At 43.4% G+C, this 27066-nt stretch overlaps 1 protein-coding gene across 1 annotated transcript in view; it reads right to left on the bottom strand.

Moving 5' to 3' along the window:
* TRAPPC3L (trafficking protein particle complex 3 like) overlaps positions 1-27066 on the bottom strand; it is a 101281-nt gene that overhangs the window by 904 nt on the left and 73311 nt on the right. The gene's annotated exons all lie outside the window — the stretch shown is intronic.

Below are 27066 nucleotides of genomic sequence, written 5' to 3'. Positions count from 1 at the left end.
TTTCTTTTTAAAGATGCATTTGACAGCTAGAAAGCTAGATTAGGAGCCTCAATTAAATCCTATTTCCCAACTTTTTTGAAGCACACTGCTCTCTCCCTTCCTATTGTTTTTTTTTCCCATACATGTCTTATTTACTATCAACTTGTATTTTTTCCCCCATCTTTTCCTTTTGTTTAATATGTTTTGTCAGGTTTAGTTCTATTCGTTTGTTTTGTTTCCCCCAGAAATTTGTAATTTTATTGTTTTGTACATCACTTAGAATTGTGAATAAGCGATTAATCAAATTTATAATAAACTTGAAACGAATATGGTGAAACCGCGAATAACATGGTGGGAGACTTGGTCTGTACCTGAAGGAGAGGCAAAACACGGTAAAGAAAGTGCTGGGAATCAGTACTTTTCTTTGTAAATGCTTGGAATCAGCGATTTCTCTATGCAAGCTGATGTAATTTGGGGAGAGGAGCCTGCAAGCTAAAAAACGTGAATAATCGAAACCACGATTGCTGAAACCATGATTACAGAGGGAGAAGTGTAATATAAAATGAGTGACTAGGAAGTCCTTTCATTCTGAAGATTTTAAGACTCCTGAAGCAGGCCGATTTGGCCGAAACATGTACATATCGAGTCACTCAGATTTTTGGGATGAATAAAGGATCTTTTAAGAAAGAATAAATTCACCAGTCTTCATTGGACAGCTCCACTCCTTGTTTTCTATTATTGCAAGTAAAACATTCTGAATGTCAAATGAGGATTGGTACAACTTAAATCTTTCAGATGAACAGATCAGAGTTAAACAGTTAAAATAGGTGCTTTTTTTAAATGTACTGGGCAGTAAATTGATAACTTTTACCCCAATGACTCAATTTGTGGCCTAAAGTTACCTAGAAAGCAGGAGTCAGAGATGTGTTCTGAGCAAGGCTGGCGGTAAAAGTTAACCAGTTAAGTCAGGTCATATAAAAGTTAACTTTAACCAAATATGTTCAGTGCTATCTTAACCTGTTAGGTGAATATCCAGTTGTGACCTTGGGCAAGTCACTTAAACCCCCATTGCCCCAGGTACATTAGATCAGTGGTCCCCAACCCTGTCCTGGAGGACCACCAGGCCAGTTGGGTTTTTGGGATAGCCCTAATGAATTTGCATGGGGCAGTTTTGCATGCCTGTCACCTCCATTATATTTATTAGGGCTATCCCAAAAACCCGACTGGCCTGGTTGATGGTCCTCCAGGACAGGGTTGGTAACCACCGCATTAGATGGAGTGTGAGCCCATTAGGACAGATAGGGAAAAATTCTCGAGTACCTGAATGTAAACCACTTAGCCAAGGGCTGTAAAACTCAATCACAATTCCCACACCCGCCAACCAAAAATGTCAAACGAAGAAAAATGTATGATAATCTACTGGCCACCAGAACAGCGAAACTGGACCGACAACTCATCGATGTGCTGACTTCGACCACAGACTACAAAACTTTCAAAAAAGAAACAAAAACCCTACTCTTCAAAAAATTCATAAAACCAATATAACACAACCAAACAGGTTCCGAACACCTCCTGCAGTTACCAACTACTCTTTAGCAAAATAGAAAAGGTTCTAAATATTCCTTAAGTACTTCTTAATATCTTAACAATATGTACTTCTTATTATCATAACAATTCTTATGAACCGCAAGGTAAAGGCGGAATAGAAATCACTAATGTAATATAATGTAATGTAATTAAGGGGCCAAAATCCAAAACACAGGCTAAGTCGCGGGCCATTGGCTCTAAGATTAGCCAAGGCTCTCCCTTATATGATAGGTATGCACCAAACGGGTTTCGTTGCTCAAAGACATTCTTCAAATAATACTAGATTAGCATTTCATATGCTATGTTTATCAAAAACAATGAATGATCTGGCTTTTTCTGTCTCTTTGGATGCAGAGAAGGCCTTTGATCGTGTGGAATGGACTTTCATGTATCAAGCGATGGATTGGTTTAGTATAGATTCCGGATTTATACAAATGATTCAAACCTTGTATAGTTCTCCCTCAGCTAGACTCTATATTAATAATACATTTTCTGAATGTTTGTTTGGGGAGAGGAGTTAGACAAGGATGTCCGGATACAACGGACTACTGGCCACTCAGGAAGCGAAGATAGACAGCCAAGTCTCCAACCTATTGACAACAACCCCAGACTACAAGATGTTCAGAAAGGAAATAAAAACTATACTCTTCAAGAAATCCCTTAATAAAGCTTAATACCATGATAAAGCTTAACCCCCCTCTTACCATCCCCTCCCTAACCCCAGATCCTACTTTTCCCTCTCTTGGAAACCTTCTCTGATCTAACCCTTCTTCCATAACTCTTTTTGTAATCCGCTTTGAACCGAAAGGTAATGGCAGAATAGAAATCTGTACTGTAATGTAATGTCCCTTATGTCCTTTGCTTTTTGATATTGTTCTGGAACCCTTATTATTGGCTATATAGCAGGCAAGGGAGATACAGAAGATTCCTTATGCAGGTTGGGAATATAAAATCTCTGCTTATGCAGACGATATCTTGCTTCATTTGAAGAATCCTGAATCCACCATTCCGCATTTACTGGAATTGATTGATAGATTTGATAAATTTTCTGGGTACAAAATAAATTGGAGCAAATCTGAGGTTATTCCATTAAATGTGCATTGTGCAAAAGGATCTTGCTTGAAGAACTTGCTGCACTTCTTCGAGGGAGTAAACAGGCAGATAGACAAGGGTGACTCGGTCGACATTGTATATCTGGATTTTCAGAAGGCGCTCAACAAGGTTCTACATGAACGACTACTTCAAAAAATTGCGAGCCATGGAATTGAGGGTGAATTACTCACGGGGATTAAAAACTGGTTAGCGGATAGGAAACAGAGAGTTGGGGGTAAATGGACAATACTTGAACTGGAAAAGTGTCACGAGTGGAGTGTCGCAGGGTTCGGTACTTGGGCCCGTGCTCTTCAACATATTTATAAACGACCTGGAAATTGGTACGACGAGCGAGGTGACTAAACTTGCAGATGATACGAAGTTATTCAGAATAGTGAAGACACAGAAGGATTGCGAAGACCTGCAACATGACATAAACACACTTGAGAAATGGGCTGCAACACGGCAAATGAGGTTTAACGTGGAAAAGTGTAAGGTGATGCATGTCGGTAACAAAAATCTTATACACGAATACAGGGTGTCCGGTGCAGTACTTGGACAGACCCCCCAGGAAAGATACTTGGGAGTACTAGTCGATAACATAGTAACATAGTAGATGACGGCAAATAAAGACCCGAATGGTCCATCCAGTCTGCCCAACCTGATTCAATTTAAATTTTTTTTTTTTTAATTTTTCTTCTTAGCTATTTCTGGGCAAGAATCCAAAGCTTTACTCAGTACTGTGCTTGGGTTCATAGAAACATAGAAATAGACGGCAGATAAGGGCCCACGGCCCATCTAGTCTGCCCACCCTAATGACCCTCCCCTACCTTTCTCTGTGAATAGATCCCACGTGTCTATCCCATTTGGCCTTAAAATCAGGCATGCTGCTGGCCTCAATCACCTGTAGTGGAAGACTATTCCAGCGATCAACCACTCTTTCAGTGAAAAAGAATTTCCTGGTGTCACCTCGTAGTTTCCCGCCCCTGATTTTCAACGGATGCCCTCTTGTTGTCGTGGGACCCTTGAAAAAGAAGATATCTTCCTCCGCCTCGATGCGGCCCATAAGATACTTGAACGTCTCGATCATGTCTCCCCTCTCTCTGCGCTCCTCGAGCGAGTATAGCTGTAATTTGTCAAGCCGTTTTTCGTATGGAAGATCCTTGAGTCCCGAGACCATCCGGGTGGCCATTCTTTGCACCGACTCCAGTCTCAGCACATCCTTGCGATAATGCGGCCTCCAGAATTGCACACAGTATTCCAGGTGGGGCCTCACCATGGATCTATACAATGGCATAATGACTTCTGCCTTACGACTGACGAAACCCCTTCGTATGCAGCCCATGATTTGTCTTGCCATGGACAAAGTCTGCTCCACTTGATTGGCAGACTTCATGTCCTCACTGACGATTACCCCCAAGTCTCGTTCTGCTACCGTTTTTGCTAGGATCTCGCCATTAAGGGTATAAGACTTGCATGGATTCTGGCTGCCCAGGTGCATAACTTTGCATTTTTTGGCATTGAAGTTGAGTTGCCATGTCCTAGACCATCGCTCCAGTAGGAATAGGTCGTGCATCATGTTGTCGGGCATTGAATCTTCGTCTGTTGTGCATTTGCCCACTACATTACTCAGTTTGGCGTCATCGGCGAATAATGTTATTTTACCTCGAAGCCCTTCTGCCAAGTCTCTTATAAAGATGTTGAATAGGATTGGGCCCAAGACTGAGCCCTGTGGTACTCCACTAATCACCTCCGTCATTTCAGAGGGGGTGCCGTTCACCACCACCCTTTGGAGCCTACCTCCAAGCCAGCTCCCAACCCATTTCGTCAATGTGTCACCTAATCCTATATAACTCATCTTGCTCAGTAACCTGCGGTGGGTTACGCTATCGAATGCTTTGCTAAAGTCCAGGTACACGATGTCCAGGGACTCCCCAATATCCAGCTTCCCTGTCACCCAGTCAAAGAAGCTAATCAGGTTGGATTGGCAGGATCTCCCCTTAGTAAATCCATGTTGTTGGGGATCCCGTAGATTCTCCTCATCCAGGATCTTATCTAATTGGTGTTTGATTAGAGTTTCCATTAGTTTGCTCACTATCGATGTTAGACTCACTGGTCTGTAGTTTGCTGTCTCCATCTTTGAGCCTTTCTTGTGGAGTGGAATGACGTTAGCCGTCCTCCAGTCCAACGGGACGCTGCCTGTACTAAGGGAGAGGTTGAAGAGCGCGGACAGTGGCTCCGCCAAGACATCACTCAGCTCCCTAAGCACCCTGGGGTGCAGGTTGTCCAGCCCCATTGCTTTGTTAACCTTGAGCTTTGACAGCTCACCGTAGACACTGCTGGGTGTAAACTCAAAGTTACTAAACGGGTCAACTGAGCCAACCCTTGTCTGTAGCTGAGGGCCGAGCCCTGGCGCTTCTCGGGTGAAGACTGAGCAGAAGTATTCATTTAATAGTTGGGCTTTTTCCGAATCCTTTTCCACATAGTCTCCGTCTGGTTTCCTAAGACGTACAATCCCGCCTGAGTTTTTTCTTCTATCACTGATATACCTGAAGAAGGATTTATCTCCCTTCTAGATGTTCTTTGCTAGAGACTCTTCCATGAGGAATTTAGCCTCCCTGACTGCTGTTTTGACGGCTTTTGATTTGGTCAGGTAGTCTGCTCTAGAGTCCTGCTTCCCTGATTGTTTGTAAGAGATGAATGCTTTTTTCTTCTCCTTGATCAGGTCTGAGATCTCCGCAGTAAACCACTGTGGCTTATTGTTCCTTCGCCGTTTACTTACTGATTTTACATAGCGGTTTGTTGCTTCTTGTATGGTTGCTTTCAAAGTCGACCACATGTCTTCCACGTTATCGGTTTCTTCTTGGCTTTGTAGCGCCTGGTGAACGAAGTCTCCCATTTCTTTGAAATTTGTGTCCTTGAATTTGAGGACTTTGGTTAGTGTAGTAGATTTAGTGAAACCTTTCCTGATATTGAACCATACCATGTTGTGGTCGCTGGAGGCCAATGTGTCGCCCACCGAGACCTCTGTGACACTTTCTCCATTGGTAAGTATCAGGTCCAGTATTGCCTGATCCCTTGTCGATTCCAACACCAGTTGCCTGAGGCTTGCTCCTTTCATAGAGTTTAATAGCCTCCTGCTGCTGCCGGAAGCAGAGGTAAGTGTAACCCAATCCACATCAGGCATGTTGAAGTCACCTAGCAATACTGTGTCCCCACGCAAGGTGATATTTTCTATATCTTCGATTATTTCCATATCCAGGTCATCCTATTGTCTTGGGGGTCTGTAAATTACGCCAAGATACAAGCATTTGTCCTTCCCTCTGGCCAAATTAACCCAAAGGGATTCCCCAGTATATTGGACATCTGAGATTCTCGTGACCTTAATGCCAAAATCTCTGTTAAGACTTACACCAGCCCATCTACACCCTCCAGCCATTGAAGCCCTCCCCTGCCTATCCTCCACCAAACGGCCATACACAGACACAGACCGTGCAAGTCTGCCCAGTAACTGGCCTAGTTCAATATTTAATATTATTTTCTGATTCTAAATCTTCTGTGTTCATCCCACGCTTCTTTGAACTCAGTCACAGTTTTACTCTCCACCACCTCTCTCGGGAGCGCATTCCAGGCATCCACCACCCTCTCCGTAAAGTAGAATTTCCTAACATTGCCCCTGAATCTACCACCCCTCAACCTCAAATTATGTCCTCTGGTTTTACCATTTTCCTTTCTCTGGAAAAGATTTTGTTCTATGTTAATACCCTTCAAGTATTTGAACGTCTGAATCATATCTCCCCTGTCTCTCCTTTCCTCTAGGGCAGGGGTGCCCACACTTTATGGGCTTGCGAGCTACTTTTATAATGACTAAGTCAAAATGATCTACCAACAATAAAATTAAAAAAAAACACAAAGCACACTGAAAGGCAGAGAAAATGTTAAATATTCATATTCCGGGTTTTTTCAAAGAGGTCACGGCAGATGACTCTATGCAATGTCACCTCAGTAACAAAATACAAAAATAGACAAATACACCCCCTCCCTTTTTACTAAACCACAATAGTAGGTTTTAGCACAGGGAGTTACGCTGAATGCCTCGTGCTGCTCTCAATGCTCATAGGTTCCCTGCACTAAAAAACGCTATTGCGATTTAGTAAAAGGGAGCCATAGTGCAAAATATAGACAGCAGATATAAATTCTCAAAACTGACACATTTTGATCACTAAATTGAAAATAAAATCATTTTTCCTACCTTTGCTGTTTGGTGATTTCATGAGTCTCTGGTTGCACTTTCTTCTTCTGACTGTGCATCCAATCTTTCTTCCTTTCTTTCAGCCTCCTGTATGTTTCCTCTCCTCCAGACCTCATTCTCTCCCCCAACTTTTTCTTTCTGTCTCCCTGTTCCCCCTTCTTTCTGTCTCCCTGCCTGCCCCCTTTCTTTCTTTCTCCATGCCCTCCCCCAAGCCACTCGGTTTGCTGCCACCGCCATCGGGGAACAGCCCCCAAGCCACTGCCATCCCAAGCCTTCCCTGCAGAAGCGTCGCGCTGACCAGCATTCCGCTCCCTGACGTCAATTCTGACGTAGGAGAGGAAGTTCCGGGCCAACAAGGCATTTCTCCTCATTCCATCCAGCCTGAGCCCCATCTCTCCTTGATCCAGCATTTCCCTTCCAGTCTCTCCTCATACGTCTTCTGGCGCAAGCCTCCTATCATTTTCGTCGCCCTCCTCTGGACCGCCTCAAGTCTTCTTACGTCTTTCACCAGATACGGTATCCAAAACTGAACACAATACTCCAAGTGGGGCCTCACCAATGACCTGTACAGGGGCATCAACACCTTCTTCCTTCTACTGACCACGCCTCTCTTTATACAGCCCAGCATCCTTCTGGCAGCAGCCACTGCATTGTCACACTGTTTTTTCGCCTTTAGATCTTCGGACACTATCACCCCAAGGTCCCTCTCCCCGTCCGTGCATATCAGCTTCTCTCCTCCCAGCATATACGGTTTTTTCCTATTATTAATCCCCAAATGCATTACTCTGCATTTCTTTGCATTGAATTTTAGTTGCCAGGCATTAGACCATTCCTCTAACTTTTGCAGATCCTTTTTCATATTTTCCACTCCCTCTTCGGTGTCTACTCTTACAAATCTTGGTATCATCTGCAAAAAGGCACACTTTTTCTTCTAACCTTTCAGCAATGTCACTCACATACATATTGAACAGGATTGGCCCCATCACCGAACCCTGAGGGACTCCACTAGTCACCTTTCCTTCCTTCGAGCGACTTCCATTAACCACCACCCTCTGGCATCTGTCCGACAGCCAGTTTCTGACCCAGTTTACCACTTTGGGTCCTAACTTCAGCCCTTCAAGTTTGTTCAACAGCCTCCTATGAGGAACTGTATCAAAGGCTTTGCTGAAATCCAAGTAAATTACATCTAGCATATGTCGTCGATCCAGCTCTCTGGTCACCCAATCAAAAAATTCAATCAGGTTCGTTTGGCACGATTTACCATTTGTAAAGCCATGATGCCTCGGATCCTGTAACCCATTAGATTCAAGGAAGTACACTATCCTTTCTTTCAGCAACACTTCCATTATTTTCCAATAACCGAAGTGAGGCTCACCGGCCTGTAGTTTCCTGCTTCATCCCTGTGACCACTTTTATGAATAGGGACCACATCCGCTCTCCTCCAATCCCCAGGAATCACTCCCGTCTCCAGAGATTTGTTGAACAAGTCTTTAATAGGACTCGCCAGAACCTCTCTGAGCTCCCTTAGTATCCTGGGATGGATCCCGTCTGGTCCCATTGCTTTGTCCACCTTCAGTTTTTCAAGTTGCTCATAAACACCCTCCTCCGTGAACGGCGCAGAATCTACTCCATTTTCTCGTGTAACTTTGCCAGACAATCTCGGTCCTTCTCCAGGATTTTCTTCTGTGAACACAGAACAGAAGTATTTGTTTAGCACATTTGCTTTCTCCTCATCACTCTCCACATATTTGTTCCCAGCATCTTTTAGCCTAGCAATTCCATTTTTTATCTTCCTCCTTTCACTAATATATCCGAAAAAATTTTTATCTCCCTTTTTTACATTTTTAGCCATTTGTTCTTCCGCCTGTGCCTTCGCCAAACGTATCTCTCTCTTGGCTTCTTTCAGTTTCACCCTGTAGTCCTTTCTGCTCTCCTCTTCTTGGGTTTTTTTTATATTTCATGAACGCCAACTCTTTCGCCTTTATTTTCTCAGCCACTAGGTTGGAGAACCATATCGGCTTCCTTTTTCTCTTGTTTTTATTGATTTTCTTCACATAAAGGTCCATAGCCATTTTTATCGCTCCTTTCAGCTTAGACCACTGTCTTTCCACTTCTCTTATGTCCTCCCATCCTAACAGCTCTTTCTTCAGGTACTTTCCCATTGCATTAAAGTCCATATGTTTGAAATCTAGGACTTTAAGTATCGTGCAGCCGCTCTCCACTTTAGCCGTTATATCAAACCAAACCGTTTGATGATCGCTACTACCCAGGTGAGCACAAACTCGAACATTAGAGATACTCTCTCCATTTGTGAGGACCAGATCCAATATCGCTTTTTCCCTTGTGGGTTCCGTCACCATTTGTCTGAGCAGAGCCTCTTGAAAGGCATCCACAATCTCCCTACTTCTTTCCGATTCCGCAGGCGGAAGATTCCAGTCCGCATCCGGCAGGTTGAAATCTCCCAACAGCAGAACCTCCACTTTCCTTCCAAACTTTTGGATATCCACAATCAGATCCTTATCAATTTGCTGCGATTGAGTCGGAGATCTATAGACTACACCCACATAGATAGAAGTTCCATTTTCTCTTTTCAGAGCAATCCATATCCATAAGTCAATGAAGCCGTCCGCGCAGTGTGTGGAGGCGGTGAAAGGGCGAACAGAATGCTAGGAATGATTAAGAAAGGGATCACAAACAGATCGGAGAAGGTTATCATGCCGCTGTACCGGACCATGGTACGCCCTCACCTGGAATACTGCGTCCAGCACTGGTCGCTGTACATGAAGAAGGACACAGTAATACTCGAAAGAGTCCAAAGAAGAGCGACTAAAATGGTTAAGGGGCTGGAGGAGTTGCCGTACGGTGAGAGATTAGAGAAACTGGGGTTCTTCTCCCTTGAAAAGAGGAGACTGTGAGGGGACATGATCGAAACATTCAAGATAATGAAGGGAATGTAGATAAAGACAGGTTGTTCACCCTCTCCAAGGTAGAGAGGGCACACTCTAAAGTTAAAAGGAGATAGATTCCGTACAAACGTAAGAAAGTTCTTCCTCACCCAGAGTGTGGTGGAAAACTGGAACGCTCTTCCGGAGGCTGTTATAGGGGAAAATACCCTCCAGAGATTCAAGACAAAGTTAGACAAAGTTCCTGCTGAACCAGAACGTATGCATGTAAGGCTAGTTAGGGTACTGGTCTTTTACTGCTAGGCACGGTGGACCACTGGTCTGACCCAGCAGCAGCAATTCTTATGTGCTTATGGGATACACTGGGAAGGGCCTAAGACTGATTGACCCAGGCATCTAAGACCCCTCATAGGTGCCTGGACTAATCAGAGTCATAGGCCACCTTCCAGTGCATCCCAGGGTACACTGGGAAAAGACCTAAGGCCCCTCCTATGGGATGCACTTAGAGGGTCCTAAGACTTTGATTGCTTTAGGCACCTAAGCCCTCTAAGGTGCCTGGGCAATCAGGCATCTCCCAATGCATCCCAGGGTATACTGGGAAGGGGCCCAAGGCCCTGATTGGCCCAGATGCCTATGACCCCTCCTATGGGAAGCACTGAGAGGGTCCTAAGACTTTGGTTCAGGCACCTAGGCCCTTTAGGTGCCTTGGCCAATCAGGCCCCTCATAGTGTAGCCCAGGGTGCACCAGGAAGGGGAAGGCCTGCCAGCAAGAGGAAGTGGGCATCCCTCTTTCTGGTTTTCCAGCCAAAGGTACAAGGGTGGTGTGTAGGGATTTGTGGGGATGTCAGGGGTGTATGGGGTGTTGGGTTTGGTGGGAGGGTGCTCTCCTTAGAGAGGTGCTGGGGGGATCAGTGGGAGGGTGGGAGAGAGAGAGAGAGAGAGGAATCAGGGACCTCTCTGCTGGTTCAGCAAATCGCGGCAGGGCAATCCCCAATCAGGTGAGCTGGCAGGACTCCCCAAAGCCACGGTTTGGGGGGTCCTGCTGGCTCAGCTGATTGGGGATTCCCCTGCTACAATCAAGTGATGGCAAGCTATGGACTATTTTTGGGGGCTCCCAGCATAGATAGGTGCCAGAAATGTAGGTCATGGTTTTCCAGACCTACATTTCCAGCACCTATCTATGTGTGAATCGCATCTACATTGGCACTTTTGGCCACCTAATACCACTTCTGGCATTGGCCATACCTACTTTGGCATTCGGCAGCCTATAGTGCCTATATAGGCGTGATTTTGACGCCTTTTATTTAGGCACCATTAGGCACTTCAACCTTGCCGTTTTCTGCTGTTTCTCATGACGTTCTTCAATTAACTTAGATGCCGGTAGGGCACCAGTTTTAGAATTTCCCTGTAAATGTACATCTGGGCCTTAAGATATTGAGTTTCTAATGCATTAAAAAATATTAATGACAGGGAATCGGCATGGAATCTACAGACTCCCAAAGGGTCAAAGTACTTTGTACACTCATCAGTATTTTTTCCAGAGTAATTTGTCCTCTTAGAAAAATTGTTTTGTCTCTGAGCCAATATTCAACCTTCCTGCAGCAGACACAGTAGGTTCAATAACAGACATGACTTGGAGCTCCTTCGAAAGCCCAGACTGGAACCTTTTTCTCAAACTCTACTCAAAATATGCAAACTCCAACTGCCTACTAGACAATTGCCCACCCACCATCATGAAATCTGCCCCCCCCTCATTCAAAGCCGAACTCTTCAATTGGGTCTCACTATGCCTGTCCACTGGTCACTTCCCGACTGAACTTGGCCACATTCTTGTCTCCCCCCGCCTTAAAAACAACAAGGAACCCATCTCCTCCACTGCCAACTACAGACCCATCGCCAACATATCACTCTTCCAAAAACTCATGGAAAGTCTTATTAACCATGACCTCATGAATTACCTAGATAAGTTCAACATTCTTCATGATTCCCAATCTGGCTTCCGCACAAACCACAGCACAGAAACTGTCTTAGCAGTTCTGACCAATTACCTCCTCCACCTGTTCTCACTGGGCAAAAGCGCCCTAGTACTTCAATTCGACCTAAGCAGCGCCTTCGACCTGGTCGACCATGATATCCTGCTCAACTGCCTTGACTCCATCTGCATCACCGGCCAAGTACTCATCAGAACATAAGCAGTGCCTCCGCCGGGTCAGACCACAGGTCCATCCCGCCCAGCAGTCCGCTCCCGCGGCAGCCCAAAACAGGTCAAGACCTGTCTGAATCATCAGAAGGGGCTCCCTTGCCACCTTGGTTTCCCATTTAAGTCCTGCCTTCCTATCGAAGTCCTAGCCCTCCGGTCTTGCACATGCACGACCAGGTTAGTTTATACTCATTACCTGATGTATTTCCTATACTTGTGTTACCTCCCAGCTCCTCCCTCAGTATCCCACGATCCCTTTATCCCTCAGGAATCCATCCAATCCCTGTTTGAATCCTTGTACCGTATTTTGCCTGATCACTTCCTCTGGTAGCGCATTCCAAGTGTCCACGACCCTTTGGGTGAAAAAAAACTTCCTTGCATTTGTTTTGAACCTATCCCCCTTCAGTTTCTCAGAATGTCCCCTCGTATTTGCTGTCCCCTTCAGTCTAAAGAATCTGTCCCTATCCACCTTCTCTATGCCCCTCATGATCTTGAAAGTTTCTATCATATCTCCCCTGAGCCTCCTTTTCTCCAGAGAGAAGAGCCCCAGCCTATCCAGCCTCTCGGCGTATGAGCAGTGTTCCAGCCCTCTTACCAATTTCGTTGCTCTCCTTTGGACTCTCTCAAGTACCGCCATGTCCTTCTTGAGGTGCGGCAACCAATACTGAACGCAGTACTCCAGATGTGGACGTACCATCGCTCGATACAAAGGCATGATGACTTCCCGTGTTCTGGTTGCTATGCCCTTCTTTATGATGCCCAGCATCCTGTTGGCTTTTTTCGAGGCTGCTGCGCACTGTGCAGATGGCTTCAGTGATGCATCTACCAGCACACCCAAGTCTCTCTCGAGTCTGCTGTCTCCCAACTAAACTGGTTCTCAAGCTTCCTAACTAACCGTACTTACCAGGTCCACAGCAATGGAACCTTCTCCCATCACTGACGCAATCCCTGCGGAGTCCCACAAGGCTCCCCTCTATCCCCCTCCCTTTTCAACATTTACTTGGCCCCTCTGGCACGGACACTAGCCAACTTAAACCTAAAATCATTCATATACGCAGATGACATCACCATTATCATTCCCCTTACTTCATTCACACAACAGATGGAACAACTCACCTCTTCTGTCCTCACCAAATTAGAACTATGGACCTCACAATTCAAATTAAAATTGAACACTGAAAAAACCAAAATTTTCCTGGCAAGTCCCACCCATAAACTAACAAACACCTCCCTGAAATTGAACGGCCTAGACTACCCAATCAACCCCACTATAAAAATCCTTGGAGTCCTCCTAGACAGATGCTTGACCTTCGAAGATCATACCAGTGCCCAGGTCAAAAAATGTTTCTGCTCCCTCTGGAAACTTCGCACCATTAAACGCCACTTCGACCACCTCTCCTTTCGTCTTCTGGTCCAATCACTAATCTTAAGCATACTGGACTATTGTAACATCATATACCTGGGATCCTATAAAAACACCATCAAACGTTTAAGAATAGCTCAAAATGCTGCCGTCCGCCTCATCTTCGGCCTCAAAAAATATCACCACGTAAGCCCCTATTACACTAAACTCCACTGGCTGCCAGTGGAGGCAAGGATCATCTTCAAATTCGCTTGCCTCTGCTTCAAAACCTTAGCAGGCTCTTCACCAATCTACCTATCTGAGCACCTTGAAATTGCAGGCCCCTCATAGAAACATAACATAGAAACATAGAAGATGACGGCAGAAAAGGGCTACAGCCCATCCAGTCTGCCCACTCTGCTTACCCACCCCCTGTCTATGCCCTAATGACCCAATTTTCTTATCTTGACCCTCGTAGGGATCCCACATGGGTATCCCATTTATTCTTAAAGTCTGGCACGTTGTCTGCCTCGATCACCTGCACTAGAAGCTTGTTCCAATGATCAACCACTCTCTCTGTGAAGAATCAACCACTCTCTCTGTGATCAACCATTCTCTCTGTTTTCCTTTCCTTCCCTGAAGGGCTGCCTCTACAAGAAATTCCTCGACAGATCCCTAGCATTCCAAGCGGGCAAATGGAACAAATGCCTCACTACCCTCATCTCCAATTCCCCCCCCCTATCAAATGTTCAGGAAGTCAATCAAAACCTACCTTTTTGACAAATTCCCCTATTCCTGTCAAAATCATGAAAAGGCGACTTTTATTTTTATCTAAAGTGGGTTTAACATGGAGAATCGTTCCACATATTATCGCCTCATATGTCAAGGGGATAGATGCTTCAAGAATAAGATTAATTTGTCCCCAAATTGACTTCCAAAAGCTAAGTATCAATGGACAAAAATATATCAGATGATCAAAGTCCCTATATCAATATGACAATGGCATCATCTATTAGATTTAGAATTATCTATTTTATTTAACCGAACTGGGGTCCAGAAAATCCTATGTAATAAAAATAACCATGTTTGTCTCATAGATGCTGACATTGTACATTTCAACCTCCAAGTCCAAATTCTTGGCCAACGAGATACAGAAATATACTGTTTTATCTCGATACTCCAAATGTCTCTAAGACTATTTTTTGGCTTCTTATTTAAAAATCCAGAAATCAATTTGTACCACTGAGCAGCCTGATGTCCTACTAAATCTGTTTGGTAGCAAAGGATCTGCAAGCTGAAATATGTTTTTAAATTTTTCCATTCGGGGAACCCACTCTGAATTAACTGCTTCAACTGCAATCATCTATATTGTTGAGACTTTGAAATGCCAAATGAATGCTGCAGTTGTGAAAACTCAAGCAGTTTTCCAATAGATATAACGTCATCTAATGTCCTAATATTTTCCTGCATCCAATTCTTCCAAGCGATCCCAGCACCGCCTATTTGAATCTTGGAGTTTAACATAAGGACTGTAAAGTAGAATTCATTATTGGAACGTCTGTTAATTTGTCAATAAATTTTATTGTTTTCCAAGTATCCAATAAAATTATGTTGTCCTTAGCATATCTAGGTAATCTGATACTTAGTATATGTGATAGTCGCATAAGGGACATAATTTTCCATTCAAGATATAGCCAATCTGGTTGATGTTCCATAAGCTCAGGGAGGATCCAATACATACCTTGACGCATTATATAGGCTTGATGATACCTATAAAAATTAGGAAAATTTACCCCACCCTCCACAATTGGTTTTTGTAACGATACTAAAGCAATTCTTGCTTTTTTCCCAAGCCAACAAATTTTGATAGTTTACTATTTAATTTTTTGTAAAAGGACCCTTGAAAATAAACTGGCAACATACCCATTTGGTAACAAACCACAGGCAAAATCATAATCTTTATTGTTTGAATTCTCCCCCACCAAGACAAATGTAAAGGATTCCATTGCTCACACAATTCCGTAACCTTCAACAATAAGGATTTTTCATTTACCTTCATTGTTTCTTCCAATGTACTTTTTATCCAAATACCTAAATATTTTATTCCATCTTCCTTCCAACTAAATTGAAACGAATCAAACTTCTGATTTATTCCAATGTATTTTATAACCAGAGAATTTTCCAAATCTGTCTCTCATATCCAGTAAATGTGGAATGGTCGATTCAGGATTTCTCAAATGAATCAAAATATCATCTGCATATGCAGATATTTTATATTCCCGACCTGCATAAGGAATACCCCTTATCTCCTCTGCTTGTTAAATAGCTGAAAGTAAAGGTTCCAGAACAATATCAAATAATAAAAGAGACAATGGACAACCCTGTCTAACTCCCCTTTTTAAACAGAACCTTTCTGAAAAAGTATTATCATATATAATAAAATGCTAGCCGCGCATGCACACTCTCGCCGCATGTTCCCTGATCTGTCGCGCTAGGCGAGAGTGTGCCTGCGCGCTTAGTACGTCACCACAGCCTCCCTGCTCTCCATCTCGCACCGCTACAGTAACGGCCCCACACTCGTGACTCGCCTTCGTTCCGGAGCCGGCAAAGAAGAGCTCTCCCCAATCGGAAAAGCTGCCCGGACTCTATGTCATCGAGGCTCCTGGCCGGAGCGGGATCGGACATCCTTCCATGGGGCAGCAACTGACGGCAGGAGCCGGGAGGAACTCCTCGCTTACTTTTCGCCCCTCTCCAACTACTGGCTTTCTACCCCACCCACCCTCCCTATACCACACCTTCTACGTGACCTCTGCTCCCCCCTCACGCCCTACCTCCCCCCTACCCTTCCCACACGCTCTCTACCTCCCACTCCCTATCCCCCGGCTCCGCATTGATGGCTCGCGCCAGGCTCCCACGCAAACCGACGCCGACTCTCCCGTTCAGAGCCTTCTCTTCCCCCCTACTCCACCCTTATGACTTTCGCGTTCCCCGCTGCACCCCCCACAAGGAGGACCGAGCGCGGGTGTGGCGGGTGGGGAGCGGTACCACCGGCTTCCGGGCAGGATATTTCAGAGGAAAAGTCCCAAACTGACAACTGTGGGCTAGGGAGACGAAGAAGGAGGTAGAGAGAGATGCCGGATCTGCAAGGTAGAAGGAAGGGAATAGGTGAAGGGAAGAAAATAGAGAGACTAGACTGGACAGACAGGGGAGGGCTGCAGGGAATGAGAAATCAAGTTTCAAGTATTTATAATGCATCCATCACATAAAGATGTACCATTCAGTGTCCCAGTGCTCCAGAGCAGGGGGCAAAAGGAAGGGAGGCCTACTGCAGGACAGGGTAGGTAAAAGGAAGGGAGAATGGACAGGGGGAGCAGGCAAGGGGTGGTGGTGGACAGCCAAGGAAAAAGAAAGACAGAAAGCGCAAAGGAGAGACAGAGAGAGTGAAAGAATTAAAGACAGACACACACACATATATTCTAGCACCCGTTAATGTAACGGGCTATAAGACTAGTTTATATATAATCTAGCAGAAGAGGAACTATACAAGAATTGAATCATTTGTATAAATCCAGAACCAATACCAAACCAATCCATTGCCTGATACATGAAGGTCCATTCTACTTGATCAAATGCCTTCTCTATATCCACGGATACAGAGAAGGCCGGATCCATCATTTCTTTTGTTAAGTTTAACATATGAAAAACGAATCTGGTATTATTTGAAGAATGTCTTTGAGCAATAAATCCTGTTTGGTGCATACCAATAATATAAGGGAGAGCCTTGTTCAAAAGTAAAGCCAATATCTTAGCTAACAATTTTCCATCCACATTAATCAAAGAGATAGGCCTATAGTTTGAAACCAACATAGGATCTTTGTTTGGCTTTGGCTAAACTATTGTTAAAGATTCTGCCATAGTACCCGTAATACAACCTTTATTTAATTGAGACTGATATAAATTGAATAGATGAGGTAACAAGGTAATTTGAAAGGATTTAAAAAACTCTACCGTATATCCATCACCTCCTGGAGCAGATCCAACTCTAAGAGACTTTAAAGCCTTCTGAATCTCTTTTTGTGAGATAGGTGCTTCGAGACTTCCTTTCATATGATCAAGAATTTTAGGCCCCTCAATCAACTGTATAAACTCTAAACCATCTTTCTCTTTAGTTGAATAATGCTCACAATACAAGCTTTTATAAAATTTCAAAAATTGTTTTAAGATACTGTATTTCTAATTTGAGATTGAATTATTCCATTCTCATCTGCAATAGCCATTATATTTACTCTTCTTTTTTTTGCTTTAAGATAATTAGCTAGTAATCTTCCCATCTTATTTGAGCTTCCATAATACAAAGCTTTATGGGATACCAACTCTTTCCTGGCCACTGTCCTCTGGCCCTACTCTGCATCTTGAATATTCTAGTAAAGTTCTGGGAGTCATCATTGACTCTACACTTTCCTTCAATGACCACCTCAACTCCCTAGTAAAAAAATGTTTCTTCAGCCTTCACATGCTGAGAAAAGTGAGATCCTGTTTCCATCAAAAACACTTTGTCGTCCTTGTCCAATCCACCATCCTTTCCAGACTGGACCACTGCAACTCTATCTACCTTAGCCTAACAAAGAAAAACCTTCAAAGACTCCAGCGGATTCAGAATACTGCTGCTAAGCTTATCTTCGCAAAAAGCAAATTCGACCACGTCTCACCGCTTTTATCCAAGCTCCACTGGCTTCCGATTATCTCCAGAGTCCACTTCAAATGTGCCTACCTCACTTTCAAGATCCTACACGGTATCCTCCCTCCCTTCATTCCTCTTTCTTGGAACTCCTCTAACCCCAATTCTGCCAGATCCACCCAAAAACTGAAACTTTCCTTTCCCTCTCTAAAAGGCGTTTCACTTGTAGGAAAACTAGGTTCTTCCCTCCCTTTCAGAATCACTCAGCTCTGGAACAACCTTACCTCTCCTCTTAGGAATCTGAGCTCCCTCCAACTCTTCCGTAAACATCTGAAAACCTGGTTATTCTTAAAAATGTAACTCCTCCCCCCTCTCTGGTTATTCTAGTCCTCTAAATTTTCTCTTCATTTTGCCTCTTCCCTCCACTGGAGTTCCTTTCTACCCTAACTCTTGTTAACCGTGTCGAACTTTATGAATGTAGAGATGATGCAGTATACAAACCTAAGGTTTAGATTAGATTAGATTAGATCAAGTACAAGTGGAGAGGGAGGAAATAAGTTGAGTGGGAGTAAGTCAGAGTGAAAAACACAGAGAGAGGCATCGTGTAAATGTAGGAAGCGTACATGGTAAGGCATTAAGAGATCTTGGTTACAAATCGGTTGAACAGGTTTGTTTTAACTAGTTTTCTAAAGTTAAGATAGGACGAGGCATGCTTAATGATGTTACCCAACCAATCGTTCTGTTGGCCTGCCTGGAAGGCGAGAGTTCTGCCCAGATATCTCTTGAATTGACAGGCCTTTAATGTTGGGTGACTAAACATGCGTACCCTGCGAATAGGCCTGGTGGAACAGTCCAAGTTGAAATGGGAAACCAGATAAATAGGGGCTAAGCCTTGAATGGATTTGAAACATAGACAGGCAAATTTGAACAGTACTCTTGCTTCCAGGGGCAGCCAGTGAAGTTTTTGGTAGTAGGGGGTTATATGTTCCCATTTTTATATACCAAACATCAGTCGAACTGCCGAATATACAATCCGAATATACTATCCTTTATACACATCCATTTTCTCCCATATAATCCTTATATACCGTCCCACACCCCTACACCCTAAAAAATATGAACGCTTGATAACGCACATCCCGACCAGTAATTGAACAGCTCCAGTAAAGAGAAGCCAGTTCTCCAACCCCTCGCACCGATACTTGCGGGCCGCCGGGGAGTCAGAGACCAGCAGAGAGGAGAGGAGCATGGGAGCACTGCTCTGTCCCTCCCCCGAACCAGCAGGGGACCTCCGACAGTAAAAGAACTGCTCTAGCAATGAGCAGCCAGTTCTCCAGCCCCCCGCACCGATACTTACAGGCCGCCGGGGAGTCAGAGACCAGCAGAGAGGAGAGGAGCATGGGAGCACTGCTCCGCCCCTCCCCTGAACCAGCAGGGGACCTCCGACAGTAAAAGAACAGCTCCAGCGACGAGAAGCTAGTTCTCCAGCACCCCGCACCGATACTTGCGGGCCACCGGGGAGTCAGAGACCAGCAGAGAGGAGAGGAGCGTGGGAGCACTGCTCCGCCCCTCCCCCAAACCAGCAGGGGACCTCCGACAGTAAAAGAACAGCTCCAGCGACGAGAAGCCAGTTCTCCAGCACCCCGCACCGATACTTGCGGGCCGCCGGGGGGTCAGAGACCAGCAGAGAGGAGAGGAGCGTGGGAGCACTGCTCCACCCCTCCCCTGAACCAGCAGGGGACCTCCGACAGTAAAAGAACTGCTCCAGCGACGAGAAGCCAGTTCTCCAGCACTCCGCACCAATACTTGTGGGCCGCCGGGGACTCAGAGACCAGCAGAGAGGAGAGGAGCGTGGGAGCACTGCTCTGCCCCTTCCCCGAATCAGCAGGGGACCTCCGACAGTATAAGAACTGCTCCAGCGACGAGAAGCCAGTTCTCTAGCACCCCGCACCGATACTTGCGGGCCGCCGGGGAGTCAGAGACCAGCAGAGAGGAGAGGAGCGTGGGAGCACTGCTCCACCCCTCCCCCGAACCAGCAGGGGACCTCCGACAGTAAAAGTACTGCTCCAGGAACGAGAAGCCAGTTCTCCAGCACCCCGCACCGAGACTTGCGGGCCGCTGGGGAGTCAGAGACCAGCAGAGAGGAGAGGAGCGTGGGAGCACTGCTCTGCCCCTCCCCCGAACCAGCAAGGGACCTCCAACAGTAAAAGAACAGCGCCGTTCAGCGCGCCAATGAAGGCGCATGACAAAGGCGTGTACGCCTTAGTGCGCGTTCGCCGTAGTGCGCGCCTTTGTGAAGTGACTGCAGGTAAGCAGTCCAACCACCATCGACGGCAGATATGACCATTCTCCCCAAAAATCTTCCATAAACCACTTTCTACTCTGAACCTACTCCATCCTACCAGCCTTCCAGGAAAGGAAGCTATCTCAACGCTCCCGACGCCGGAAAATCGCCCACTCCACCAAACTCAGAGGGAACACCAGTGGTCTTACCCTCAAAGTGAGTGAGTCCCACTTCACTTACTCCCCCCAACCAACTGGAAGAGGAAACATTCCCAGATCAGAACTCACAAGTGAGCATTGCAGACTCCCTAACACAACAGGACAGAGTGGAAGAAAGACAGTCTCCCCTCCTCTCCCCTCTTCCAACCTTCTCTACACCTCCCAGATTCTTGCACCTCACACCAGGTACCAGGCTAAAGAAGATACCCCTCTACACACAAAAACACAATGTCTCCCGGTTTAACAACAAGTTTACTCGTCCATCTACTACTCTTCCTATTCCTAACCAACAGAAAAACAGCAGGGTACCATACATCTTCAAACCCAACCTTATCAGAATCCTACAGGCATCCTCATCCATCCAGAAAACTCTACCAGAAACCTGATAGACTGCTCCTCATTCAACCATATCAGCATACCTACTAGCTGGGGAAAAAGACCACCCCCAAAACCAAGATCTTCAGTCCACAATTCTCACCCTCAAACTAAAAATTTCCTCCACCCAAAATGCACCCCCTCTCCCCATACAAACTATACCTCACTAGCCTGTTCATATATGAACATCCGATCACTAAGCACAAAAGCAAACCTTATAAAGGACTGGATAGTTAAAAAACAGCTAAGTTGCTTATTCCTAGCCGAAACCTGGCTAACCTCTGACTCGGATCCCAGCATCACAGAACTCTGCCCGAAGGGTTACAAAATAGAATTGGTCTGCAGAGAAAAAAAGCGAGGAGGAGGTCTAGCCATCATACTCAAAAACAACATCAACTTAAAGACCCTAGACAAACACTCCACTCCCCATCTAGATCTCCTAGCCTGCCAATTATCCAACGATAACTCATAGGAACTCTAACCTGCATTCTTTGTTACACAAACAAGCTCTCGAAGAATTCATTTATCAGAACTCCCTAACATCCCCTCATAACCTACTCCTTGGAGACATAAACCTCCACCTAGAAGACCACACCTCCAAACAAGTAGAAAATATACTCTCATACCTCAAAGCACTGAACTACCAGATCCTCAACCCCCAACCCACACACGAAAAAGGCCACCAACTAGATGTCGCTACATACATGTCCCAACACACTCACAATCCCTAAATCCACATCTCAAATGGGGCCTGGCATCCCTCCCTCTGGTCAGATCACTACAAATACACCTTTAACATCAATTGGGCTCAACGCAATAACAAGCAACCCCCTCCCAAAACCTCCTTCAAAACACACCAAAAAATCGAACCCTCCACATTCTGGGACAAAGCAGACCCCGCAATCACCAATATAGCCCCCAACGAATTCATAACACAATGGCGTACTGTAAGCGAAACCATCCTGAATGAGCTAGCTCCTGAAAAATCAAAATCCAGAATCTGCAGACCGTCAGATAAATGGTTCGACACTGAACTTCTCCAACTAAAAAAGCTCTGCAGACAACTAGAAAGAGAATGGAAAAAAAAGAGCCTAGAACACACAAAAACAGCATGGAGAACTCAAATCAACCAATACAAGAACAAACTCAAGGAAAAACGGAAAGCCTACTACTCCAAAATGATAGGCACGGAAACCCTAGACACAAAAAAGTTATTCAATCTAGTAAAGAATCTCACCGACACCAAACCTCACCTAGCTACACAAGGAAACCACCCACCGACAGCTATCCAACTAGCAGATCATTTCAAAAATAAGATCACCAAGATCAGAACCGCATTCAACAGTACTCACACCCACCTTGACAAGATAACAACAAACCCTTCAACAGGAGAAGCCATCGCTGCAGACAGAAGCTGGACAGTTTTCCCCGCATTACATTGGTCGGATATGAATCGACTCTACAAAAAATACAGCCAAGCTTCTTGCGACTTAAATAACTGCCCCACCTACCTGTTATCAAACTCCTCCACCACATTCAGAGCCAACCTTATGCTATGGATTCAAACCACATTAACAGAAGGTCAATTCCCTCAAGACCTTGGAGAGATCATAATCACCCCAATCATGAAAGACCACAAAGGCCCAATAGATAACCCCTCCAACTACAGACCAATCGCTTCAATACCAATATACGTTAAAATAATAGAAGGTCTAGTTGCACAATACCTCACCAACTACCTGGAAGACCATAACCTACTTCACCCCTCACAGTCAGGATTTCGAACCAACCACAGCACAGAAACACTACTTGTAACACTACTAGACACAGCTCAACAGCAAATTAGCAAAGGCAAAAAGATGATGCTAATCCAACTTGACCTCTCCGCAGCATTTGGCCTGGTCGACCACTCCATACTGCTACAGATACTTGACGCCATTGGGATATCAAGCAAGGTCTACAATTGGTTCCAAGGATTCCTCAAATCAAGATCCTACAGGGTAAAGTCCAATAATATCAAATCAGAACCATGGTCCAACCCATGCGGAGTTCCACAAGGATCACCTCTATCACCTACGCTCTTCAACCTCTTTATTTCCTCCCTTGGAGCCATTTTAGATAACTTAAATGTTACATCCTTCAGCTACGCAGACGACATCACCATACTCCTCCCCTTCGACCCATCAGAGCCCACCACTACAGCAAAACTGGAAATAACCCTAGATGCAGTGGAAAAATGGATGGTAGACCACAAACTGAAACTAAACTCAGATAAAACAAAATTCCTTCTGTTCGAAAAGGCCAAAACTCCCACCATTACAGAACTGAAAATTAAAAACACCAAATAACCAATACAGCCCGAACTCAAACTCCTAGGAGTAACGATAGACAGATGCTGCACAATGCAGTCCCAAATCAATAAAACATCCCAGAAAGCTTTTTTAATTATGAGAAATCTACGTAACATAAGAAAATTCTTCGACCCAGCACAATTCAGGCTAATTGTCCAATCCCTAGTCTTAGGTCTACTGGACTATTGCAATTCCCTCTATCTACCTTGTCCTGCCAACATGATAAAACAACTTCAGACTATACAAAACACTGCCCTCAGACTGATCTACTCCCTGAGAAAATATGATCATATTACAACTGTCTTCTTAGATTCCCACTGGCTACCTATGCAAACACGAATTCAATTCAAATTCTACTGTCTATTATTCAAAGCATTAAACAGCTCCGCCCCCCCTATCTAAACAACCGCCTAAACCAGATCCTCACCTCAAGACAAAGAAGAACTCCGAACCCTTTTGCCTTCCCTCCACTCAAGGGCACTCAGCGCAAAAAGATGTTTGATAACCTTCTGGCGACGCAAGCAGCAAAACTTAACCACTCCATCTCCAACCTGTTGACGGCAACAGGCGACTTCAAAACTTTTAGAAAAGAAATCAAAACCCTACTTTTCAAAAAATTTATCCAGATATCTTAACCCAACCCTTCCCCCTCCTCCTAGATAAATTCTCCCCCAAAACCTCCACTTAAATAATCTCTTCCTCCCCAAAACACCAACCAAGTATTCAGATCCCTGAAATATAACGTAATCTTATTTGTACTCTAACTGTAATCTATTTGTTATATCACACAGTAACGTACAGTCAATTTAATATCCAATTTGCAAGTTCTTCCGGAATTAATCCAGGTACCTCTCCTCCCTTGTAACCAAAAAAAACCCCAAAACTGTTGTAACTTCACTGGAAATGTCCAGTTAGCTCTTTTGTAATCCGCCTTGAACTGCAAGGTATAGGCGGAATAGAAGTCCCTAATGTAATGTAATGTAATTGAAAAACTCTTCCTCAGCAACCTATTATCATAAACTATAAGCAAATCATATTATCTTATAAAATTATATTATTATTCCAATAGTACAAAATTTGTATATTATAAGAGTTGAATCCATTAATTACAATCATTACTATAATAAATTAAAGTATATTTTAAATTTCTTATTGAACCATTTTTCATAAATTAATTTATTTTCTAATCTTAAAACAACTCTTCATTGAGATATCTTTTATCTGTTATCATTATCAATGAAAACCATTTTATGACATTAAACTAATAAAAACAATATAAATAACATTAAGAAGTTCATTAAAATATCACCACTTTTTTTTACAATATATTTGAAATTAGTACAACAGATCTATCATCTTTTCCCAATCAATCCCTCAAACATACCTTACAAGAAATCCCAATTAAATATTATGATTGCCAATATATAATTGAATTAAGAAATCCTAAAAATACAATATCTCAAGATCCTAGCATAACTTCATACATAAACACACTTTCAAATTAATAATTAGCATATAATATTAACCACTGAAATACATATAAATAAATATATAACTAATTAATATCTGTCCCTTCTCTTTAAATTTATCTATATTTCATGTTCATTTCATATATATTAATTACAGTTAATCCCTTAACTTGTTAATAAATTTCTTCAATTAAACCTCTTAAAATCCAGCCCAATCAATCAATCTCTCACGAATGTCCATACCATTTATTCACACTTATATCCATTTGAACATGTAATCTTAAATATAGTACCGTTTAATCATACTTATCTAGCAATATTCATTTCTATTATAACTTGAGCATTCTTTCAAGTCGCAACTTTCTTTCACAGCATGAACATAAGAACATAAGCAATGCCTCTGCTGGGTCAGACCTGAGGTCCATCGTGCCCAGCAGTCCGCTCACGCGGCGGCCCAACAGGTCCAGGACCTGAGCAGTAATCCTCTATTTATACCCTTCTATTCCCTTTTCCAACAGGAAATTGTCCAATCCTTTCTTGAACCCCAGTACCGTACTCTGCCCTATTACGTCCTCTGGAAGCGCATTCCAGGTGTCCACCACCCGCTGAGTAAAGAAAAACTTCCTAGCATTTGTTTTGAATCTATCCCCTTCCAATTTTTCCGAATGCCCTCTTGTTCTTATATGTTTTGAAAATTTGAAGAATCTATCTCTCTCTACTTTCTCAATGCCCTTCATGATCTTGTAGGTCTCTTTCATGTCTCCTCTGAGTCTCCGCTTTTCCAGGGAGAAGAGCTCCAGCCTCTCCAATCTTTCAGTGTATGAAAGGTTTTCCATGCCCTTAATCATTCGTGTCGCTCTCCTCTGGACCCTCTCAAGTATTGCCATATCCTTCTTAAGGTACGGTGACCAATACTGAACACAGTACTCCAGGTGCGGGCGCACCATTGCCCGATACAACGGCAGGATGACTTCTTTCGTTCTGGTCGTAATACCATTCTTAATAATACCCAACATTCTGTTTGCCTTCTTTGCGGCTGCTGCACATGCTTAACAATCCAATCTCATCAGCCTTTCATTCATTCCAAAATATAACATCTATTGTTTTACCAATCTGAAAATAGATCCTATTCTAATTCCAATTCTCAAATACTTGTAAATGAGGAAAGCAAAGTATGGAGTGTCATATGCCCACACTTTAAAGATGCCTTCATAAACTTATCATAAGAGACTTTTCCACACCAACCTTTTAGTCTTTGAACTAATTTTATTTTTCTTTTTACAATTTTATTGAAATAATTTTTCTTTTTTTCTTTTTCTTTTCTTTTTTACTCCCCTTTCCTTATGTGTCCACCTTACCTGTTTTTTCAACTTCTACACAAATTGTAACTTTTTCCCATCTCTTCCCTGTGTTTCTAGTCTTGTTAAATGTCAATAGTCTTGTTAGTCTTAGTTACTGTATTATCCCCCTTATATTGTAATTTTATCAGTATGTACATCGCTTAGAATTTAGATTAAGCGATTAATCAAATTATTATTAAACTTGAAACTTGAAACTTTAATTTTACGTTCATCTGTAATTAGCCTGACGCTTTTTCTTACTGAATGACTATTAATTGCACTTATTTTGATGTAAAGTATTCCGACATTAAAGTATTATAATGTGAAGAAACTTCCAATATCGTTTACATAGTCTCTCTCTTTCTTTTTGTTGAGCACAATATTTCTCCACCTATTCATATTAATTAATCTAAATGTATTGAAACGTATCTCCTCTATGACGAGTCTGACTCAAAAAGAATCTTTCTTTGACTTTTCCTCCTCTCCGCAATGCAATCAAAACAATTCAGCTGTCTTTTTATTTATTTTGTTTAGATGAAAAGTTACTCTGTCGTATCAATATTCTCCTACTTCTTCGTAAAGATCTTTAGACATTCAGACTGAATTAGATTATAAATAGCCTATTAACATCAGTTTTAGAACGATATGAGTCATGAGCCTTATCGACAGTTGGAATTTAAACTACATAGCGTATTTTAAAATTGAGAGTATAAAAACAGAGATGTTACCCTTTTAAATATTTTTACATGGATCTTAATAAGTTAAAAATCACTTTTGTGATTAGATACTATTGATTTCTGAAGTTGCTCTTTTATTCCATGGGTTTTTCATACTCTGCAATATATTGTTGTAACTTAACCGGATCTTCATACTTTATTGTCTGATTATATTGTGGGTCACTCTTATATACGCCGGATAATACAAACCATACCTCGCTCCTAATTGCTGTAATTGGGGCCGTCATAATAAAAATCATTTCCTTTTTGCTGCAGTTTT

Source organism: Geotrypetes seraphini, chromosome 3 (assembly GCF_902459505.1).
Source record: "Geotrypetes seraphini chromosome 3, aGeoSer1.1, whole genome shotgun sequence".
In the NCBI taxonomy this organism is placed as follows: domain Eukaryota; kingdom Metazoa; phylum Chordata; class Amphibia; order Gymnophiona; family Dermophiidae; genus Geotrypetes; species Geotrypetes seraphini.
This window is presented reverse-complemented; position numbering and strand designations above follow the sequence as displayed.